General features: G+C 42.9%; 1 long non-coding RNA gene across 1 annotated transcript; it reads left to right on the top strand.

Annotated features, from left to right (window-relative positions):
• Positions 1–173: 173 nt before the first annotated feature.
• LOC131480097 (uncharacterized) lies at positions 174–20,878 on the top strand. The gene is made up of 4 exons (XR_009245250.1): positions 174–339; positions 12,974–13,002; positions 15,286–15,401; positions 20,086–20,878. It is a non-coding gene; the product is annotated as an uncharacterized LOC131480097 (long non-coding RNA).
• The last annotated feature ends 303 nt before the right edge of the window (positions 20,879–21,181 follow it).

Genomic DNA, 21,181 nt, shown 5'->3' with positions numbered 1-21,181 from the left:
AACAGCTGAGACCCCAGCTGATGCCCGGGGCGCCCTGCCTGGTCTGTAACAGCCCCCCAGGCATAAGGAGAGGCTTCACTAACAGGCTCTCATTGTCACAAGCCCTCTTTTACTTCTGTGTCATCAATATCACAAAAATCCTCCTCTCCATTTGCCACAGTGAGGAGGAAAGCCACTCCATGTCAGAGAAATACTGAGGAAAACATGATTGTATCTTGTAATAAAAATCTTTATCCTGTAACAGCAGCTAACATGGACTGAAAGTGTACAACGTACCAAGTCTTGTGCAAAGCTCTTTATATGCAGAATGTCATGTAATCTGCCTGGCAACCCAATGAGGTAAGTAGTATTGTGATATTCATATTTAATAGACTTGGGACAAGATTAAGTACTATGCCCAGGATCACAAAGCGAGGAGATACACCCAGGAATCACACTAAGGTCTATATGACTCTGAAGTTCACAATGTACAACCAGGTTTGACAGAGAATTTGCAAGACAATTATAAGTTTGGAAATATTTACAAGGTTTAGAATAAGCTAAAAATATTTTTTTTAATTTTATGAATATGCCAAAGGGGTTATATAATGAAAACTTTTATAACAGATATAGATACCACTTGGATGGAAAATTGTTTTATTTGCTGAGTGCTAGGACATGCTAAAACTTGACTATGAATCCTCTAAAGTTTCCTAGACCACAGTAGGAAGGTGGCACGTACCCTTTCTTCTAAGCACCAAAGGTGTCAGGGTCATTGTCCTCTGGGCACGTAGGAAGCAAGACCCCTGCACCTACCTGGCTGAGTGCACATTGCAAGGTATGGAAAGGAGAGCAGAACAAAGGAAGGAAAGAACAATGTTTATTCAGTCTTAGCTATTATATTTCTAAGGTAATTAGCATACTCCAAGCTGTCTTAGGGGAAATTTAAGGTTCCTAAATTACTCTCCAAAAGACAATTTCCCCTTCATATTCAACAAAGCCTACCTTTCCCTCACCATCAGCATGGCGAGCAGTCTGTCTGCTGTATGCTTTGGCAGTGGGAGCGCTGTACACAAAACGAGAGGGCATACAGATCGATGGCCCAAACAAGAGGTTAACCCTTTACAGCATCTGGCCATAGCATTTTTATTTCATTTACTAAAGTCTGTATTTTAAGCACTAAGCAGACACTATACCACAGTTAGACAAACAAACATGAGTAATACATACCCTGAGCTCTAATGTTTAGGGAGAGGAAAGACAAAAACAGCTGTGACAAGGGTTAACTTGACCCCAAAGGAGTGAGAGAGAGAGAACACATACTCTGATTTAACTCTGGCTGAGAAAGTCAGAATGCTGGGACTTGAGGTGTGTAAGTTGGGGCTCACTAGGCAGACAGGCATGGAAACAACCTTCCAGAAAGAGAACAGCATGTGCAGGCAGTTACAAGTAGGTCAGCGTGGCTGCCGTTCAGACGGCAAGCTGGGGAGGGGCAGGATATGAGACTGGAAAGACAAACGTAGATGAAATAGACACAGATCACCGCCTTGTATTGGCACATTTGTTTCTGTAATAATAGCATGTGTCTTATGAATCCCTAACTCAGTGTGTATCACGTAGTAGTCCTCAAATAACAGTAAAGTAACAGTCCAACAATTTTTTCAAGTGTATTTTTATGTCTACCAATCACATGTAACTAGGTCATCTCTACCAAGCCTTTGTCTGAGAGTTAAAAACTAATGTGATATATCGCCCTCTAGTGGTTATAAGGCAATAAACTTGTCTATCACAATGGTTGCCAGCAGCTTTTTAAAAATCTATGGCTGCTGCAGAGTAACTTGGAGCATAAAGTGGAAGCGTTCTCTATGTGTGTAAGAAACACACAGGCAAGGATGTTAAATTTGATTTCCCAGAAAAAAAAATTAAATAAAACTGGACCCAGTGTGGTAGCCTAGCAGCTAAAGTCCTCGCCTTGAACGCCCCGGGATCCCATTTGGACGCTGGTTCTAATCCCAGCAGCTCCATTTCCCATCCAGCTCCCTGCTTGTGGCCTGGGAAAGCAGTCGAGGACGGCCCAAAGCCTTGGGACCCTGCACTCGCGTGGGAGACCCCGAGGAGGTTCCTGGCTCCTAGCTTTGGGTCAGCGCAGCGCCAGCTGTTGCAGTCACTTGGGGAGTGAATCATTGGACGGAAATCTTCCTCTCTGTCTCTTCACCTCTCTGTATATCCGTCTTTCCAATAAAAATAATCTTGGAAAAAAAAAAAAGAACACAGACTCTTCACCGACATCTTAACCACCAGGCCAAATGTTCGCCCCTGGCTTGCTTCAGAAGCAATTGCTATGAGGCAATTACATGTCTTCACCTACTAGTGGTTTAGTACCCAGTTTGATAATCAGAGACTACTGATTATGATTTTTTAAATTTTAATGTTGTTATACATGTGTCAGGTAGACTACAGTTCATGGTTTAGCCCACCCTGAAAACAGCTATGATCTAGCTTTTTCTCAAACAGTAAAGTTTAATAATGTAAGATGATACATATAAAACTCCTGCATTAGTACTAATAATTATACTCCAACATACCTTCTCTAACATACACACACATTTCACTTACAGTCCTAATCCTCTCTATAAAATCCTGGTCATTTTTCTTCTTCAGAGTTAAAAACCGCATTTACTCAAGCATAGAAAGACTTAAAGATATGTAAGAAAGCATATTGTATATTAGGAAAACTTTAAGGTAGCATTCTATGTGACAATTGGGAAATCCATTATGTTACATTCACATGACGACTTACACAGAATCATTAACATAATAGAGAATAACAATGACTCGTTGCTAAGTGGAGAAGGGTGAACCTCTACTGACGGTACCTTAACTCTGACAGGAAAGAAACGAACATCAAGAAAGAAAAAACAGCATATCCATGTGACCGAATATCAGCAATGATTTTTTCTCGTCGGGACTTCAGGTGAATTTAATTTCTGCTCAGTAGATTTGTCTGCATTCCCCATAGGTCTACATTGTAATTGTGTGTCTATGTACACATATATGACAATTTCCATTAGAAAAAATCCAGTAAGAGCAAATGAGACCATCTCCTCTGATTTAAAAAAATATATTCATAAAGTAAGCCTTTCCAGATTTTCCATGAAAGATGAGTTTGCCTGCCACAAAAGCATCTTGAAGGGCAAGTCTCGTGCTTCAGCAGCTCAGGCCAGTACCGCGTGCAACGCTGGCGTCTCTGCGGCAGTGCTGGTTCGAGGCTGAGCTGCTTCAGTCCCCATCTGGCTGCCTGCTCATGTGCACCAGGCCAAGTGTGTGGGCCCTGCCGGCTCCCCTGGAGACCAGGATGGGGTCCCGAGCCTGGCCTCAGCCTGGCCCAACCGCAGCTATCACAGACACTTGGGGACTGAATGAGTGAATGGAAGCGCTTTCGCACGCTCTCGCTCACTCTCTCCCTGTGAAAAAGTGATTACTTAAATGACATTTTTAAAAAAGCATTTCAAGTAAATATATTTGAAAGAGGCACCTGGAACTCCAGAATCAAAATACCGGTGAGCATGATTTGCCTTAATTCCTCCAATACATACAGGAATATCTGTGAAAACAAGCTCTCAAACATTTCAGCCTTTTGCTGCACTCAGTGGTGCTTTTCTTTTTTTTAAGATTTATTTTTATTAGAAAGACAGATATACAGGAAGGAGGAGAGACAGAGAGGAAGATCTTCCGTGCGATGGTTCACTACCCAAGTGGCAGCCTCCCCAAGCGGCTGCAACGGCTGGAGCTGAGCCAGTCCGAAGCCAGGAGCTTCTTCCGGGTCTCCAACGTGGTGCAGGGTCCCAAGGCTTTGGGCCGTCCTCGACTGCTTTCCCAGGCCACAAGCAGGGAGCTGGATGGGAAGTGGAGCTGCCGGGATTAGAAACGGCGCCCATGTGGGATCCTGTTGCGTTCAAGGAGAGGACTTTAACCACTACACTATCGCGCCAGGCCCTCACTGGTGCTTTTAAAAACAAAGTATAGGACCTGTGTTGTGGCATTTCACACTAATCCTCTGCCCTATATAAAACAGACTTTAAAATACCCTGTTTTATTGCATATACATAGTAGTCGTGATAACATTTTTATTCTAGAGATTTCAAGAATCCCTAGGTATTAAAAAAAATTACTATTTCCCAAAGTTCTAAATTTTTTAACATTTGTAATTATTATTATTAATACTATTTATCTTAAAAGGAAGAGTTGCAGATAAAAGGACAGACAGATTTTCCATCCACAGGTTCACTTCCCATATAGCAACAACAGCTGGGGCTGAACTGAGCTGAAGCCAAGAACCAAGAGCTTTTTCTGTGTCTCCCATTGGGGTGCAGGGACCAAGGACTTGGGCCATCTTCTGTTGTTTTCCCTTGCCCTAAACTAGGAGCTGGATTGGAAGTGAAGCTGCTGGGACACCAACTGGTACACATATGGGTTACTGGCGCCGTAGGCTAAACCCTAGCTCACTACATCCTGGTGCCAGCCCTTTTTTTAATTTAAAAAACAAAGCAATAAATAACATCAGCTGCTCCAGACTCATCATATTAAAAATGAAATCTAAGTATTTTTTAAAGGTCATTGACCAACACATTAGCACCTATTAATCTAATGTCCATGGAAATAAAACTAGTATTTTTGCCTTTTTTATTACTATAATCCCAGCAAAGGAAAGAACAATCTTCATGGAAAAATGAGAGTTCTGTGGTGTATTTTTGCATTTGCTCTATACAACTTGATTGAGTACCTCTCCAGGCTTAGAAGTGGAGCCATCCAAGAGATCAAATACAGTCTCACCAGCCAAGAAATGAGCACAGATTATAATAAAACCGTGTGTAGTGGATGTCTAATCCAGATTTGGGCAGTGAAGGCAGGCTTCCTAGAAAATGTGACTACTCACCTGAGATCTGAAGAACGGGTCAGTCAAGGAAAGACTAAATAAAAAGAAAGCAATTTCAAGGACTAGAAATAGTGGTCGGGGCTGGTACCATGGTGTAGTAGTCTAAGCCTCCATCTGCGGTGCCAAATCCAATTTAGCTCCCTAATAGCCTTAGGAGGCAGCAGACAATGGCTCAGATATTGGGCCTCTGCCAGCCATGTGAGAGACACAATGGAATTCCTGGCTCCTGGCTTTGGCCTGGCTTAGCATTGGATGTTTGCATCTACTTCTACTGAATCAACAAGTGGAAAATCTCTTTCTGCTCTCTTATTCACTCATTTGAAAGGCAGAGCAAACAGGAGCGGTGGTGATGCAAAGGGGTCCATCTTCCAACTTCTGGTTGATTCCCCCAAATGGCTGCAGTCACTTCAGTAGCAGGGACCCAAGCACATTCTGTTCTGCTTTGCCAGATGTGTTAGCAGGAACCTGACCCAGAGGCACAGCAGCTGGTATCAGTGCGAGCACTCCCATACAGGATGCCCATGTGGTGAACAGCAGCCTAGCCGACTACAACACAACACTGGTTCCATCATTTTGTTTTTAAGCTATGTGTAACTTGCTTAAAATAAAATAATTATACTAAAAGCTATGTTTACATTTTAAAAACCAATGAGACCGCAACAAGAGTAACATGTAAATATATAAATAGGTGTTAGAAATCAGTAAAAGGGGGCCCGGCACGATAGCCTAGCAGCTAAAGTCCTCACCTTGCACACACAGGGATGTCATATGGGCTCAGGTTCTAATCCTGGCAGTCCCACTTCCCATCCAGCTCCCTGCTTGTGGCCTGGGAAAGCAGTCGAGGATGGACCCTGCACCCATGTGGGAGACCCGGAAGAGGCTCCAGGCTCCTGGCTTTGGATCAGCGCAGCTCCCACCATTGCAGCCACTTGGCGAGTGAATCAACGGACGGAAGATTTTCCTGTGTGTCTCCTCCTCTCTGTGTATCTGACAAGAAAGGAAGGAAAGAAGGAAGGAAGGAAGGAAGGAAGGAAGGAAGGAAGGAAGGAAGGAAGGAAGAGGGAAGGAAGATACTGCAAGTATTTTGGAGTGAACGAGGAGATGGAAAAATGGAAGCTTCTCTTTTCTCTCTCTGCCTTTGAAGTGGAAAATATTTTTTAAATATTTTACTTATTTGAAAGGCAGATTTTACAGATAGAAAGGACAGATAAAAGTCTTCCATCCGCTGGTTCACTCCAAATGCCCACAGCAGGCGAGCTATGCTGATCTGAAGCCGGAAGCCGTGAAACTCTTCCACATCACCCGTGTAGATACAGGAGCCCAAGGGCTTGAGCCATCCTCCACTGCTTTCCCAGATGTTAAGCGAAGAGCTGAATCAGAAGTGAAGCAGCCAGGATAGGAGCCAGCAACCATAAGGGATGCCAGTGCCTCAGAATAAAGGATAAGCCTGCGTGCCACTGCACCAGCCCCCCCATTAAAAATAATTTTTAGGGCCCAGCGCAGTGACCTAGGAGGCAAGTCCTTGCCTCAACTCTAATTTCCTGCTAATGGAGACTCTGAAAAGCAGTAGTGATAGCCCAAGTTACAGGATTCCTGCCACCCACATGGAAGATGTGGATTGTACTCCTGGCTCCTCCCTGTGGTCTTGGCTGAGCCCCAGTCTTTGAGGTCACTTACAGAGTAACCCAGTGGATGGGGGAGTTCTCTCTCTCTCTCTCCCTCCTTCTCCCTCCTGTATTGTGTGTGTGTGTGTATATCTTTTTCTCTATATCTCTCAAATGACAGGTTTTTTTAAAATTTTTTACAAGCAATACTAAAACCATTTGTAGATATACCCAAGATAACTGAAGACATGTCTGCACATAGCTGTTCAGACTAGCATTATAATAGTTAATAAGAGATTACCCAAATGTTCATCAACTGATAATGAATAAGTAAAATATGCTTTATCCCCACAATGGAATATTATTCGCCAATAAAAAAGAATGGACTACACAAGCTGCAACATGGATGAATCTGAAGAACATGGCACTACGTGAAACTAAGACTTATAAAAGGCCACATGGTAAATGACTCCATTCACATGGAATGTCCAAAATAGGCAAATCCACAGAGGCAGAAAATAGACTAGTGGTTTCAAGTGGTTAGTGAGGAGGAAATAGGGAATGACTAATGGATATACAATTTCTATTTAGAGTTATAAAAATACTCTAATTAGATAACAGGGATGGTTTCACAACTCCGTGAATGTATTAAAAGGCACTAAATTTTATATTTTATAGGAATGAGTGTTATGATATTTGATACAGCTGCTATAAAGAAAAAACAGAAAAGACTTTTAAAATATTTTGTGAAAAACAAGATGTTGGCCCCAGTGTGACGGCTCAATGGTTAAATCCTCACCTTGCAAGCGCCAGGGTCCCTAATGGGCTCTGGTTCATGTTCCAGCTGCTCCACTTCCCATCCAGCTCTTTTCATATGGTCTGGAAAAGCAGTGGAAAGTGGCCCAAAGCAGTGGGATCCTGTGCCAGCGTGGGAGGCTGGAGGGGGCTCCCCGCTCCTTGCTCCCCGCTCCGGGTCGGCTCAGCTCCGGCTGCTGCAGCCATTTGGAGGATGAAAAACATGGATGTAGGGTCGTTCCATTTCTCCTTTCTGTAAATCTAATCTGCCTTTCCAATAAAAATAAATCTTTTTTTTTAAGCAAGATGTCTAGCGCTGAAGAAAATAGCCAAATTAAAAGAAAAACAAAAGAAAAAACAGCAGCCACCAAAAAAAAAAAAAAAAAAAAAGCCACAATTCCAGCAAATGAATTTTAAGTTAGGGGTAAAATTACTGAGCTTCTTACTCATAAGATAACACATTTTTCACATCTCAAATCTGAACATGAGAACTAAGAGGGTCGTTTTCCTTTTCATGTGCCATTTCTATAAAAATACTCTTTTTATGTACTGATGAACATTAAAAAAACATTCAGATACTCCAGACAGTGGCTTTTCGTAGATAGAACTGAGAACAATATCAAAAAGTGTTCATGAACAGAACAAGGACTTTTTTCTCCTAGCTTTGGAAAAAAGAAAGAAATTTAAATAACTTACTAAAACCACAGACTGAGCAAGCAATTACGTACTTCTGTGATAATCTAGCTGATCTAGATCAACCAGTGCAAAAATATTCTGTTGCTATAGATTTAGATTGTTTACCAAACGTGTATACTACCTGAGGTAAGGTTTCAGATAGCTTTCCCAGATGGGTTGAGAAGACAAAAATATCATCAAAGACCCAGAGATGCTATCATAGTGTTATTGGAAGATGTACGTGATGAGGAAGCCAAGAAAATCATCCAAATAATCAAGAGCCAGAAGTTTTTCTTTAAATCAGCGAGAATAAAATCACCATCTTCCAGAAAACCAGTTCATTGCTTTTTAGTTCATTCTATGACAAACCAGCTAGATATTACAAGATTTAATTGATGGGGCCCAGCGCGGTGGCCTAGTGGCTAAAGTCCTCACCTTGAATGCACTGGGATCCCATATGGACGCTGGTTCTAATCCCGGCAGCTCCACTTCTCATCCAGCTCCCTGCTGACAGTCTGGGAAAGCAGTTGAGGACTGCTCAAAGCCTTGGGAGACCCAGAAGAAGCTCCTGGCTCCTGGCTTCGGATCGGCATAGCACTGGCCATTGTGATCACTTGGGGCGTGAATCATCGAACAGAAGATTTTCCTTTCTTTCCTCCTCTCTGCATATCTGTCTTTCCAATAAAAATGAATAAATCTTTAAAAAAAATTTTTTTCATTGATGACCCAGTGTGGTGGCCTAGCAACTAAAGTCCTTGCCTTGCACCCTCTGGGACCCCATATGGGCACCAGTTCTAATCCCAGCAGTCCCACTTCACATCCAGCTCCTGCTGTTGCAGTCACTTGGGGAGTGAATCATTGGATGGAAGAGCTTCTTCTCTGTATATCTGACTTTGCAATAAAATTTAATAAATCTTTTAAAGATTTCACCAATGGTGTTAATTTTTAGTAAATTTCAAAAACTGGGTCTACATAAAATATAATCACCCCCAATAAACATCTGATATTTACCCATGTAGTACTTTAGTTGAAATATTCTCCCAAAGTAATTCATAAATAGCTTATATAAATTTTTAACAGTATTTTATTTATATTTCTTGAGATAGATGATTAAGGCAAAGTTTATAGAAACACCAAGCGAGACAGAGAAATCTCCCATCCTCTGGCTCACTCCCCGAATGGCTACAACAGCTGGAGCTGGAGCAGACCAAAGCCAAAAGCTAGGGGCTCTTTCCAGGTCTCCTACTTGAGAGGTGAACTTGTGCCATCTTCCACTGCTTTCCCAGGACAACAACAGGAATTTGGACTGGAAGTGGAGCAGCCAGACTCCAGCTGGCACTCATATGGGATGCCTCAGGGCTGCCCTAAGATAACATTTTTTAATTTACGTTATAGTCTAAGCCTTGATGGATCTACTAATTTGACACTTCAGCAAATCCAAAGTAAGAAGTCCAGAATCTAGCAGAAAAATAAGCAAAGGCTGTAAACAGTAATCAAGTGAATGTATAATTTCACTTCAGAAAAAGTCAAGTTTAAAATAAACATTAAAACTGTGGTAGCAGGGTCCAGTGCAGTAGCCTAGTGGCTAAAGTCCTCACCTTGCATGCCCAGGATCCCATATGGACACTGGTTCTAATCCCAGCGGTCCAACTCCCATCCAGTCGAGGATGACCCAAAGCATTGGGACCTTGCACCTGCGTGGGAGACCCAGAAGAGGCTCCTGGCTCCTGGCTTCGGATCAGCATGGCTCCAGCTGTTGCAGCCACTTGGGAAGTTGAAGCCGTGGACAGAAGATCTTCCTCTATGTCTCTCCTTCTCTCTGTATATCTGACTTTCCAATTTTAAAAAAATCGTGAAAAAATTGTGGTAGCATGCAATACATATCAATTTAATTGAACAATGATTTAAAACAAAGCATAACAGTATGACAGCAAAACTGATATACATGGATATTTCTCTTTTTTTAGTTTTTATCTGCCACATTTAAGGAAAAAGTTTTTGTAACATTTAAATTATTGATATAATTTCCTCTTTCAGCATGGTTATTGAAAGAAATACCAAACAAAACACATTTTAAATTTTTTGAAAGAAAATAAAAACAAAAAAAGGTATCATCCAAAAGAACAGTATATTCAAGCACTATGTTTCAAGTTTCGGATACCACGAGTAGAAACTTTTAGTGCTAATGCAGGTGTGTTAAGTCTCTTTTTATTGTTAGTAATTAAAACTATAGTGGCATTAAAAATCCGTATACTAGGGCCACACTCTTATTAAAATAATATAATAAGTATAATAATATTTCTATTCCAATATGCTCATAAAAAGTTCTCACTTTCAAAAAGATGACCCTTTTCATATCCCACAATTTCCAGAATACATTCTATTTTGAGGTAAAATTCAAACTTCACATTAATAATTATTTTAATATGCCTTTTATCAGATTAAAAGAAATAATAATAGCATGGTGGCATAGTACATAAAGCTACCACTTCGCATGCTGGCATTCCCATTCAAAGCTCCAGTTCAAATCCTGGCTACTGCACTTCCGGCCTAATTCCCTGCTAATGGCTGGAGAGAAGCAGCAGAAAATGGAGTCCTGCTGCTCACCTGGGGGACTCAGATGAAGCTCCTGGCTCCTAGCTTCACTGTAGCCCAGAGCAGACCATTGGGTCCACTGCAGAGTAAAACAATGGATAGAAGATCTCGCTCTCTGTCTCTGCTTGTCTCTCTAACTCTGACTTTTAAATAGTTAAAAAAATGTAATAATAATAATTTACTGGACTTGGAGATTTAACATACATGATTAAACAATAGATTTAAATACATTTTATCATAAAGCTAAATCTCCAATCAGTTTTTATCGAGAACTCACTTCATTAAGTGATTCAACAGAATCTTTCAGAAATACACAATGCTACAAAGTTATGTGCAGTTTGAGCAAGTTGTAGTAATAATAGCAATAACTACACTTGCTAGCACATATCATGTGCTGGGCACACGAGAATCCCAGTTAGTGCTCCCAAAGCTGTGAAATGTGTGTAGAATAGTTCTCTCTCAGCAGATGAGAACAGTGAGCAATAGCTTAAGAAACTTATCCAAAGCCACACAGAAAGTATGGCAAACTGGAATTTTAAACTAGGCTATTGGAGCCCGAGACATACGCTCTTAACTACGTAACGCTACTTTTCGAAATTCAGAAGGAAATCAAGCTGTAATTGTCATTATTATTTTATTCCATAACAGCCTGGAAATGTGTCTAGACAGCAAACTCTGCACATGAAATCAAACCGTAATGACTCATGAACGGATGCAGACACAGAAGGAATCAGTAGCATGAGGATATTTTACCTCTACTTTTTGGCAATGGCTATTACCTTGAATAACAAATTTTCAAACATTTTAAAGCCAAATAATCTCCTTGGCAAGTGAATCTTATCCAGCACTTCACTTTCTAAAATGGAGAGCAATAAAACTGCTGTCTTTGAACATGGAAAGGAAAAGCCATTCTCTCCCTAGTTCATCTTCCCAGACAGATGCTGAGACACAAAGAACTCAGGATTCCAAGAAAGCCTAAAAGCCACTGACACAGACACAAGTATTGATGAGGGCCCAGCAAATCCTATTTCCCAGAAATGACTGGATAAACTCATGACAGTCTTACAGACAAAATAGATGAAAGAAGCATGGTTATGTACAAAAATAGAAATGTCCACTTAATGGAAGGTTTTTAGCATTACGTCAAAGAACTCTTATCAGGTCCACAAGCAAGGCCATCTCTTCTTTTTTGATTTGTTTTTGTTTTGTTTTGTTTTGTTTTGTTTTGTTTTGTTTTGTTTGAAAGACAATTACAGAGAGACAAGGAGAGACAGAGAATCTTCCATCAGCTGCTTCACTCCTCAAATGGCTGCAACAGCTGGGGTTTGGTTGCTCCAAACCAGGAACCAGCAGCTTCTTCCTGGTCTCCCACATGGGGACGGGAGCATAGAGACTTGAGCCATCCTCTGCTGCTTCCCCAGGCCACAGCAAACACAGAGCTGAGAAGGCCTGGAGTACCCAAGAGAGGTAAGAGAAGTTTGGGCATCTGTTGCAAGTGAAGGGACACCAAAAAGAGGTTACTTCATATGAAATTGTATGTGTATTTACAACAGAATCCTCAAATCTTAAATCTGCAATTTGACTAATCCTAATACACCATTATCATGATGTGTTTTCAGTACACCAAAAGTTTCTTCCTGCCTCTCTGTAACCTCTCTCCACAAACAACCACCGATTTGCTATATACAATACTGAGCTTTGTAGAATGTAATTTCAATGGAATCAATTAAGGTGGCTATATAATTTGCATGCCTGGTGCAAAGCTGATTGAAAGTGTAGTTCCCTATTCAAAAATTGTTAATAATTTCAGGGTAGTGATATCAGAGCATGAATTGGAGCTCAGAGCCCTTCTGAGCAGCAGACATTGTGTGATGACCCAGGCTCCCTGCTCATGGAATCAACCCTGCTTACAAAACATAGGGTTTTCATGTTTCACTTCCTTCCATCAGTGTGAGGATTCATCCAAATTGCTATGTGTGTCTGTAGTTTGTTCTTGTTTATTAATGAGTTGCATTTCATTGTATGAATGACCCAAGTTGATCTATCAATAGATGGACATTTGCACTTTCCATACTGGAGATATTATTAATAAAACTGTCAAAGAACATTTGAATACAAATCTTCATATGATGTGTTTCAAAAAGAAGTTTTTAGTTTTAATTAAGTCTGATTTATCAACTTCTATGTCTTATACTTTTTATGTCTTTTCTAAGAAATCTTACTTATGGTAACAAAAATTCTCTCCCATATTCAAAAATTGTGGTTACGTGTTTTCAGAAATTTTAGTTTTTACATTTAAACCTATTCTCAAAATATTTTGAGTTAGAGTGGTATATGATGCAAAATATGATTCAACTTTATTTTTTTCCTTTTTTTTTTTTTTTTACAGACAGAAAAGTTTATTTGCGAAGGGACCAAGTGAGTAGAGAAAGAAGAGAGACGGGGACAACACCTCCCAAGAGAAAGCCAGGAGTTAGGGTGCCTCTCAGAAGAAAACAGGGAGAGACACCAAAGGCTTAAGGAAGAGTCTTGGCTTTTAAGCCTTCCCTGACCCCTCCTTGTTGGGCAGGAACCTACAAGTAAGATGTTCCCCATTGGTGATCTCTTAACCAGCTAGGAAATGGATAGGCAACGCTTGTGCCACCCACTTGAAGGTTTGGCCAAGATTTCAGCAGGCCTGGATGATCTCAGATCCACCTCTTGGAATCCCACATCCTACTTCTGTAGTAATAAGGGGCGACAGCATCTTCTAGCTATTTCCTACTGAAATGGAGTGTTGTTTGTGTCAAGGGACCCCTGAAAGTGTGGAATCCACATAGTGATGGTTGCTGTGATAGAATCTGGCTGTCATATCACGTTGCATGTTCAGGGCCATCTGGAGTCTGAAGACCCCTAATCGTGTAGCAAAGACCACAGGACAATTGAGAGCACTGGGTCCAACCACAGCAGACTTTTTAATACCATTCCCACTAAGCATTTATACAAGACACTAAGGGCATCTGCTCTGGCCAGCAGATGTCACTCTCAGGTGTGATCTTTTGGATTGTAGCCCTGTGATATGCAATTCCTGCCCATGGAGCCAACATTTTGCTTGCTAAACTTATTTGGATGTGCCTTTCTGAAAAGGAGCTTGAAATCCTCCAGTGGTCCACAGGGGCGTTCTGGACAGTCTGGTTGACTGGGGGTGCTAAGCTCAGACTGTGGAGTAAATATCTATGTCAGGGAAAACAGCCTTGCACATCAGGGGCTAAGCTAAGACTAAGCCCACAAGGACCTTCACCAGTATATCTCACCCCCAATAAAGAGGCCAGTCTCTCAAGAATAACAGTATGGTAGAAGTGGAGATGTCCCCAGTGACAGCCCATGGCCAGAGAAGCTGGTCGGAGATGTGTTATACAGTTACTTTGAATGGATCTCAGCCCAGGAGAAAGGCAAGGCAGAAAATCAAGCACCTGGGTCTAGGAAAAAATTGACCTTCTGAGATCCGACCATCAATGAAATCTGAGGCTCCTCAGTACGAACCCAAGTGTTGGGAACATGGATAGGAGACCCCGGGACCCGTCACTGGAGGTCCTGGTCAGCAGACTCCAGCTCTCTCCATTTCTAATGATTCCCCCTTGCAGGTGGGGCATGGTCCCAGAGGAAAGTCCAGGCCTTTGGTTCAAGGGCACTCCCTTTGAAAATGGCCTGGCTTCCCACAGTTGTAGCAGCACCACGGGTTCCTTTTTCCTGATGTGGATGCACTCAACGGCCAGCTTTTCACTATGACGCCTGTCTTTCCACCTTTCTTTCTCTAAGTCTCAATTACAGTACACAGCATTGGCTGTCTGGATCAACTGGTGCAAAGAGGACTTATCAGGGTCTGCTGCTATAAGCTTTTGGTGCTTTCCCCAGATATCCAGAGCAGACTGTACAAGGAACTTGTCTTTAAGACTTTTTTTTTTTTGAAAGATTTGTTATTATTGGAAAGCCGGATATACAGAGAGGAGGAGAGACAGACAGGAAGATCTTCCATCCGATGATTCACTCCAGGTCTCCCACGCGGGGTGCAGGGTCCCAATGCATTGGGCCGTCCTCGACTGCTTTCCCAGGCCACAAGCAGGGAGCTGGATGGGAAGTGGAGCTGCCGGGATTAGAACCAGCGCCCATGTGGGATCCCGGCACGTTCAAGGCGAGGACTTTAGCCGCTAGGCCACGCTGCCGGGCCCCAAAGACTATTTATTTAATTTTAAAATTCACTTTGCTTGTCCACTTGTTCCAGCTCCATTTGATAAAACAGCTGTCCTAGGGTAGACATTGCCCTGTTGGTTGGGATGCCAGTTGGGATATTGCCATCCCACATCAGAGTGTCTGGATTGGAATCCCAGCTCTACCCCCTATTCCAGCTTTGTTCTAGTATGTACTCTGGAAAGCAACAAGTGATGACTGAAGTACTTATGTCCCTACTACCATGCAGAAGACATGAATTCCCAGCAATCTGGTTTCAGCCAGACCAAGCCCAGTCTCTCCTCTCTCTCTCTCTCTCCTCTCTCTCTCTCTCTCTCTCTCTCTCTCTCTCTCTCTCTCTCTCTGTCTCTCTCTCTCTCTCTCCTCCTTCTTCCCCCTCTTCCCCACCCCCTGGGTCTTTCTGCCTCCCAAATAAGTAAATTTTTTTTAAAGGCCATTCTTTCTCCATTGATTTGCTGATATATTTATGTGCAGGTCTGTGATCAGCAAAGAACTTCAACGAGACGATTGATAGGATCCTTTAGCAAGATTATGAGCACAGTGAATTATAATGAAGCAAAGGAAAAGATCAGCTAGAAGATTATTTGCAGGTGAGAAGTGATGAGAGTTTGGACTGCCCCAAAGCAGAGGAATGATGACATCTCAGTGTAGTTTTATTGGCACTTCCTTAACGGCTAATGCCCCTGAGCATTGTTTCCTCCGTTCGTTTGCTAAGCATTTATCATTTTGGAGAAGTATCTATTCAAGCCATTTGCTCTTCTCATCCTCCCTGAACCTCTTAGCCTAACATTTATGTATAATATGACTGGTAGAATCTAAGCAAAGGAATGAGCAGATCTCATTGTGGCTGTGTGGTTTCAACTGGCATACCCTGAATGTCCAATGATGTTGAGCGTATGAATATACTTACTTGCTACAATTGTTCCAGGTCCCAACTTTGACCTGACCCAACCCTGGCTGTTGCAAGCATTTCAGGAGTAAACCAGTGATGGAAGATCTCTCTGTGTCTGTCTCTCTATCAATCAAATAAATAAATCCTTTTTAAAATAACTTTATTGAAGAGATTCAAATACTTAAAACAACAACAAAAAAACCCATTTCTGTGGATTAATTGATCGTAGTAGGCAAGTTTTGCAATGTCTGCAGATCATAGATCAGATTGCACGGGAAACAGGTTGGAGACAGATCTGTGCATAAGAGGTTTGTCAAGGCATGCTCTCTTGGAATGAAGGAAGTACGACTAAGAAGAGGGAAGTGTTGGAACCATGAAGCAGTAACAACAGAGATTTCAATCAATTTTTATATACAGATTTTAAGTGCAGAGTGACCAAAAAAAAAATGGAAACATAGAACTAGAGAGAGGATTTTCCATCTGCTAACTCAATCCCCAGATGCCCACAGTACCTATGGTTGTGCCAGACCAAAACCAGGAGCCAGAAATTCCATCCAGATGTCCCATGGGGATGGCAGGGATCCAAGCCCAGAGGCCGTCACCTGCTGCCACTGAGGCACATTAGCAGCAAGCACAGTCACCAAAATCAGCACTTCAATATCAGATGGCTGCATTTAAAGCACCCCACAATCACTTCTAAATGTCCCAAATGTAGGCAAGCAGGTGGCGGCTTGGTCCAGACATTGCATTCTGGTTGCTTGGGGAGGTAGTATAAACCTCAGTGGAGCAGTACCCTGTGCTTGTGAGCAGTTCCTGGAGAGGTCCTCCACCATAAACTATCCACGGACCATCGGAGCGGAGGAGCGCTTCAGTTCTTTGAGCGCTTCAGTTCTTTTTTTTTTTTTTTTTTTTTTTGCTTTGTTTTTATCACAAAGTCAGATACACAGAGAGGATGAGAGGCAGAGAGGAAGATCTTCTATCCGATGATTCACTCCCCAAGTGACTGCAACAGCTGGTACTGGGCTGATCCAAAGCCAGGAGCCAGGAACTTCCTCCAGGTCTCCCATGCAGGTGCAGGGTCCCAAGGCTTTGGGCCATCCTCGACTGCTTTCCCAGGCCACACACAGGAAGCTGGATGGGAAGCAGGACTCCGGGATTAGATCCGGTGCCCATATTGGATCCTGGTGTGTTCAAGGCGAGGACTTTAGCCGCTAGGCCACTGCGCCGGGCCCGCACTTCAGTTCTGAAGGGAGTTCTGGGCAGCACAGCATAAACAGTGCTCCTTTGCGTTTGTGCAGGTTATTTCTTTTGTCAAGGACAAACATTTTTCACCATCTTCAACTCCTTACCCATCCGTTAAACCTCACTGAAATACTCTAGCATCCATTTCCTAAGTCTTCTCATTATAAATAGTATTTTTTTCTCCTCTGTCACTTTCTTGATTTTTTTTAAAATTTTTTATGTATCTTTATTTGAAGGCAGAAGTTACAGAGAGACAAGGAGTTTCTTCTGGGTCTCCCACATGGGTGCAGAGGCCCGAGCACATGAAAACTATATAATGTAATAGGCCAAAATTGTACATGCACCTCATCCCATCTGTATTGATAATTATTGCAGTACATGTCATGAGCTGCTTATGTGAAATTCATATTCTTTCTCAACACTTTACTGCAAATTATAACGATCTCTTACAGCATTAATAATATATCCCTCCCTTCCTGGAAAAAAAATAATAAATCTCAAAAATTTGCTGTCTGGGATCTACAGAGAGATCTGCCTGATTGGGAATCCCTCATTACAGATCTCCTGGAGCTTCCTGCCATTACAGCACTCACCTGCGGCTTGAAAGTGACTCTGCCTCCCAGAGAAGTTAGATGTATAATTATGGTGAGGAAAAGTCGCTACGGACAACCACCAACTGAGCCCAACATAGTTACAAAGAACTAGGACTGACATAGTTACCAAAGACCAGGAATGGCTGATGAAAGTGGGAGGAATGTGTGGTAACGTGCTGACCAGTGTTAGCAATGGATGGTCTGTGACTGGAAATCCATTTTAAAAGTGAGAAGCAGAGCCAGGCATGATGGCTCAATTGGTTAAAGCCTCACCTTGCAAGCACCATCATTCCATTTAGGTGCCAGTTAGTGCTCTGGCTGCTCCACTACCCATTCAGCTCCCATCTTACGGTCTGGGAGAGCAGAGGAGGCTGGCTGAAAGCCTGGGAACCCAGCACCCACGTGGGAGACCCAGAAGAAGCTTCTGGTCCCTGGCTTCAGATCGGCTCAGCTTGAGCTTTTGTGACCATTTGCGGAGTGAACCAGCAGATGGAAGATCTTTTGGTCTCTCCTTCTCTTCATTAAAATCTGATCTACCTTTCCAATACAAAACAAAATAAAAGTGATATACGGATCAATAGTCCTTTTATTTAAATACTATGAATCAGTGCCTAAATTAATTATAGTTATAATATATAATTAATAATTATATTAATATAATATGATTAATAATTTTAATTATTAACCATAGATGAACCCACATGAAAACCATGTGAGTGGGCCCACTACAGTAGCCTACTGTCCTTGCCTTGCATGCGCTGGAATCCCACATGGGCGCCAGTTTGTGTCCCAGCTGCTCCACTTTCCTTCCAGATCCCTGCTTGTGGCCTGGGAAAGCAGTCGAGGACGGCCCAAGGATTTGGGACTCTGTACCCAAGTGAGAGACCCTAGAGGAGGCTCCTAGCTCCTGGCTTTGGATCAACTCAGCTCCGGCCGTTGCAGGCACTTGGGGAGTAGACCAGATTGAAGATCTTTCTGTCTCTCCTCTCTGTAAATCTAACTTTCAAATAAAAATAAATAAATCTTAAAAAAAAAAAAAAGTAAAAGAAAGCCTTATGAATAACAAGCAAGAGCCACCCCCTCCGTGTGAAGCATCATGTTTCTGTGCAACAGTTTCTCTTGGAATAGACTCCTGCCTTGTCTCTGTAGTGCTTTTTCCATCGCAAACCATAGTTATGGCCCCTTGTGGGACCTTAGGCACCTCACACCTCTCCCCACAGCAGTGGAGGTGGGGCAAATTCCTTTGAGAAGGAAATTGGGGTACCATGTTTTAGAGCATTCCATAAATACTGTGTAAACAAAGGTAAACCAAAAATGGGATTTTGCAACAAGTATTTTTATAGAAAACAAAGGTTGACATGTGTTGTACCCAGCCACCGGGGAGGCAAAAGAACTGCTTTCCCTGACAGCCCTAAAAAGCTTTAAATTAATGTCAAAGACAGGAATTCTGTCACAGAACTGAGACACGTTCCAGCCTCTACTTGTTTATGTCTTCCTGGGGCCATAACTCCACCCAAGCCCTTCCCCCTCCACCCCACCCAACTCCGAGGATCTTCCAGAAACAGAAGTCAGGGAAGCTTAACCCTTTCTGTTGCCACAGTATCTGGTCTTCATAAACCACAGGATGTCGCTTTGCCAAAGTCCAAGCCAATCAGCCAGGAGCAACCACGCTCATCTCTGCACAGTGCAGGCCACAGGATGAAAGGGGACGTGCGTTTCCTCAGTTCTTGCAACAACTCAGATGAGGAAACTGAGACTTGAGGCAGTAACTAGTCAAGTTACTTTCACACAGTTACTGAGTGTCAGAAGGAAGCACACATCATCGTGACCCTAAAATGCATATTTTTAACTGTGGTTAAAGCCTGTACATTAAATGTACACATAAGAAATTGCCCATGCATTTCATTTATTAAGACTAAAATTAATTCAATGTATAAATTTCTAAAAAATTACCTATAGATTAAGTTTATAAAATGTTATCACTAAACTCTAAAATTGTTTTGAATTAAATATATGTGGGTAGCAAATAGGTTCATAGCTTAGTTGAATGCTAACAACAAAAATATAACTGGAACAACTAAAATCATTTGTGTCTTTCTCATACACAATATAGATCAATATACTAGTCAGCTTCCATTACTACAACTAAATACCTGACACAAGCAGATGGGACATGTTTCTCCTCTTTCTCTTCTCTCCCCACCCACTACTCCCTCCCTGAGTCTGCCTGTCTAGATAAATTAAAAAGAAACCAGAGGCTTCCCTAACCCACTCGGAGGAGGAAGAAGAGGAGGAGGAGAGGAGAAGCGGGAGGAGCGAGCTCCCAGGGACCTGCAGAGTTGCCCATTTGCTCGTGGTAGGAGATGCCAGCGTCCCTGACCACCTGGGTCCCCTCCTGTACTCCACCCTACTATCCCACACCCCACTGTCCGCACCCCTTCCCAGCCCAGCACCAGCCAAGTTGGAATGGGGACCCACAGCCACCACCACCTGGCTCGGAGAGGCCACCCTGCCTGCTAGCGGTAAACTTTTGTCTCCCTTTGTTAGCACCTAGGACTCTGAGCAGCTGAGGCAGAGAAGCCCCCAGCAGCCACTGTGACTGAGAAGAAAGAAGCCAAAAAGTGAGACCTGACAGCTTAATGCGACCCCAGCAAAAAGGCCACAGCCAGACCAGCAGCTACTCAAGTATGACTGCCCTGCTCAGGCTAGGGCATGTAGCCCCAGTGCTGTGCCAGAACACAACAGCACAAAGAGCTCTGATCTCTGTAGGGGGTGCGTCTACTTTAAGATTTGGGAAGAAAGGGGCCTTCACTGAGAGCCATCTCTCTTCCACCAGAAACATGGAAAAAGAAGACAAACAGGGGTGTAGGGAAAGGGCCCCATCTCCACCACTTCCCCAGGTGGAGCCTGAGGGCCCCTCTCCTCTTCTGGCAGCCTTGGAAAGCCTGGGTACTGCCAGGTACCCTATTTACCTGAACACCTGCAGAGAATCCCCCAGCAATTGGCCCGCCTCTAGCCTCTGCAGAACTAAGGTCTGAGACTGGCTGTGCCAGGCACACAGCCCTTCCTGGACTTCCTGAATGGCTTCCACATGCAACTGTGAAAGTCCGTATCAGGTAATCAAGATGTCAGGGTCCATGGCCCTGAGGGGGAATGGGGATATCTTGTTTTCCATTGACAATGCAGGGGGACATTAGGTATGGGCAGCTCTCTACCAATATACTTCACCACAGGACCTCTGCCATGCCAGACATCTAAGGACCCATCTCTCCCAACCACGGAAAACTCGATAAGCTTTAGACCTCATGCTCCCTTCTCCCCACTCCCACTGCAGCCTCTGAGAACCTTTGTGGATCCCCATGCAGTTGAGATCAGAAATCATTTTTCTTTCCTTGCTGATCCCTGTGTTGGTCAGTTCCATTGAACCTTGCCAAGGTACACACAGGGATCCAAACATCCCAGGACCCAGTCCTTGCATACAATTATGATTTTTGCTCATGAAAAGCATTCAGCAAAGCCTCAAGGAAATGAAAACCCTCAGGCAGCTCAGCTTGAGGACTCCTCCTCTTGACGCCCTGAGTTAGTCCACAAGGGGTATCGCTTTTGGGCAGTGATGTCAGAACACCCATTGCCTGCCTGTATG

The sequence above is a fragment of the Ochotona princeps genome, chromosome 4 (genome assembly GCF_030435755.1).
Source record: "Ochotona princeps isolate mOchPri1 chromosome 4, mOchPri1.hap1, whole genome shotgun sequence".
In the NCBI taxonomy this organism is placed as follows: Eukaryota; Metazoa; Chordata; class Mammalia; order Lagomorpha; family Ochotonidae; genus Ochotona; species Ochotona princeps.
Note: the sequence above shows the minus strand (reverse complement) of the source record. Positions and strands in the feature narration are given on the sequence as shown.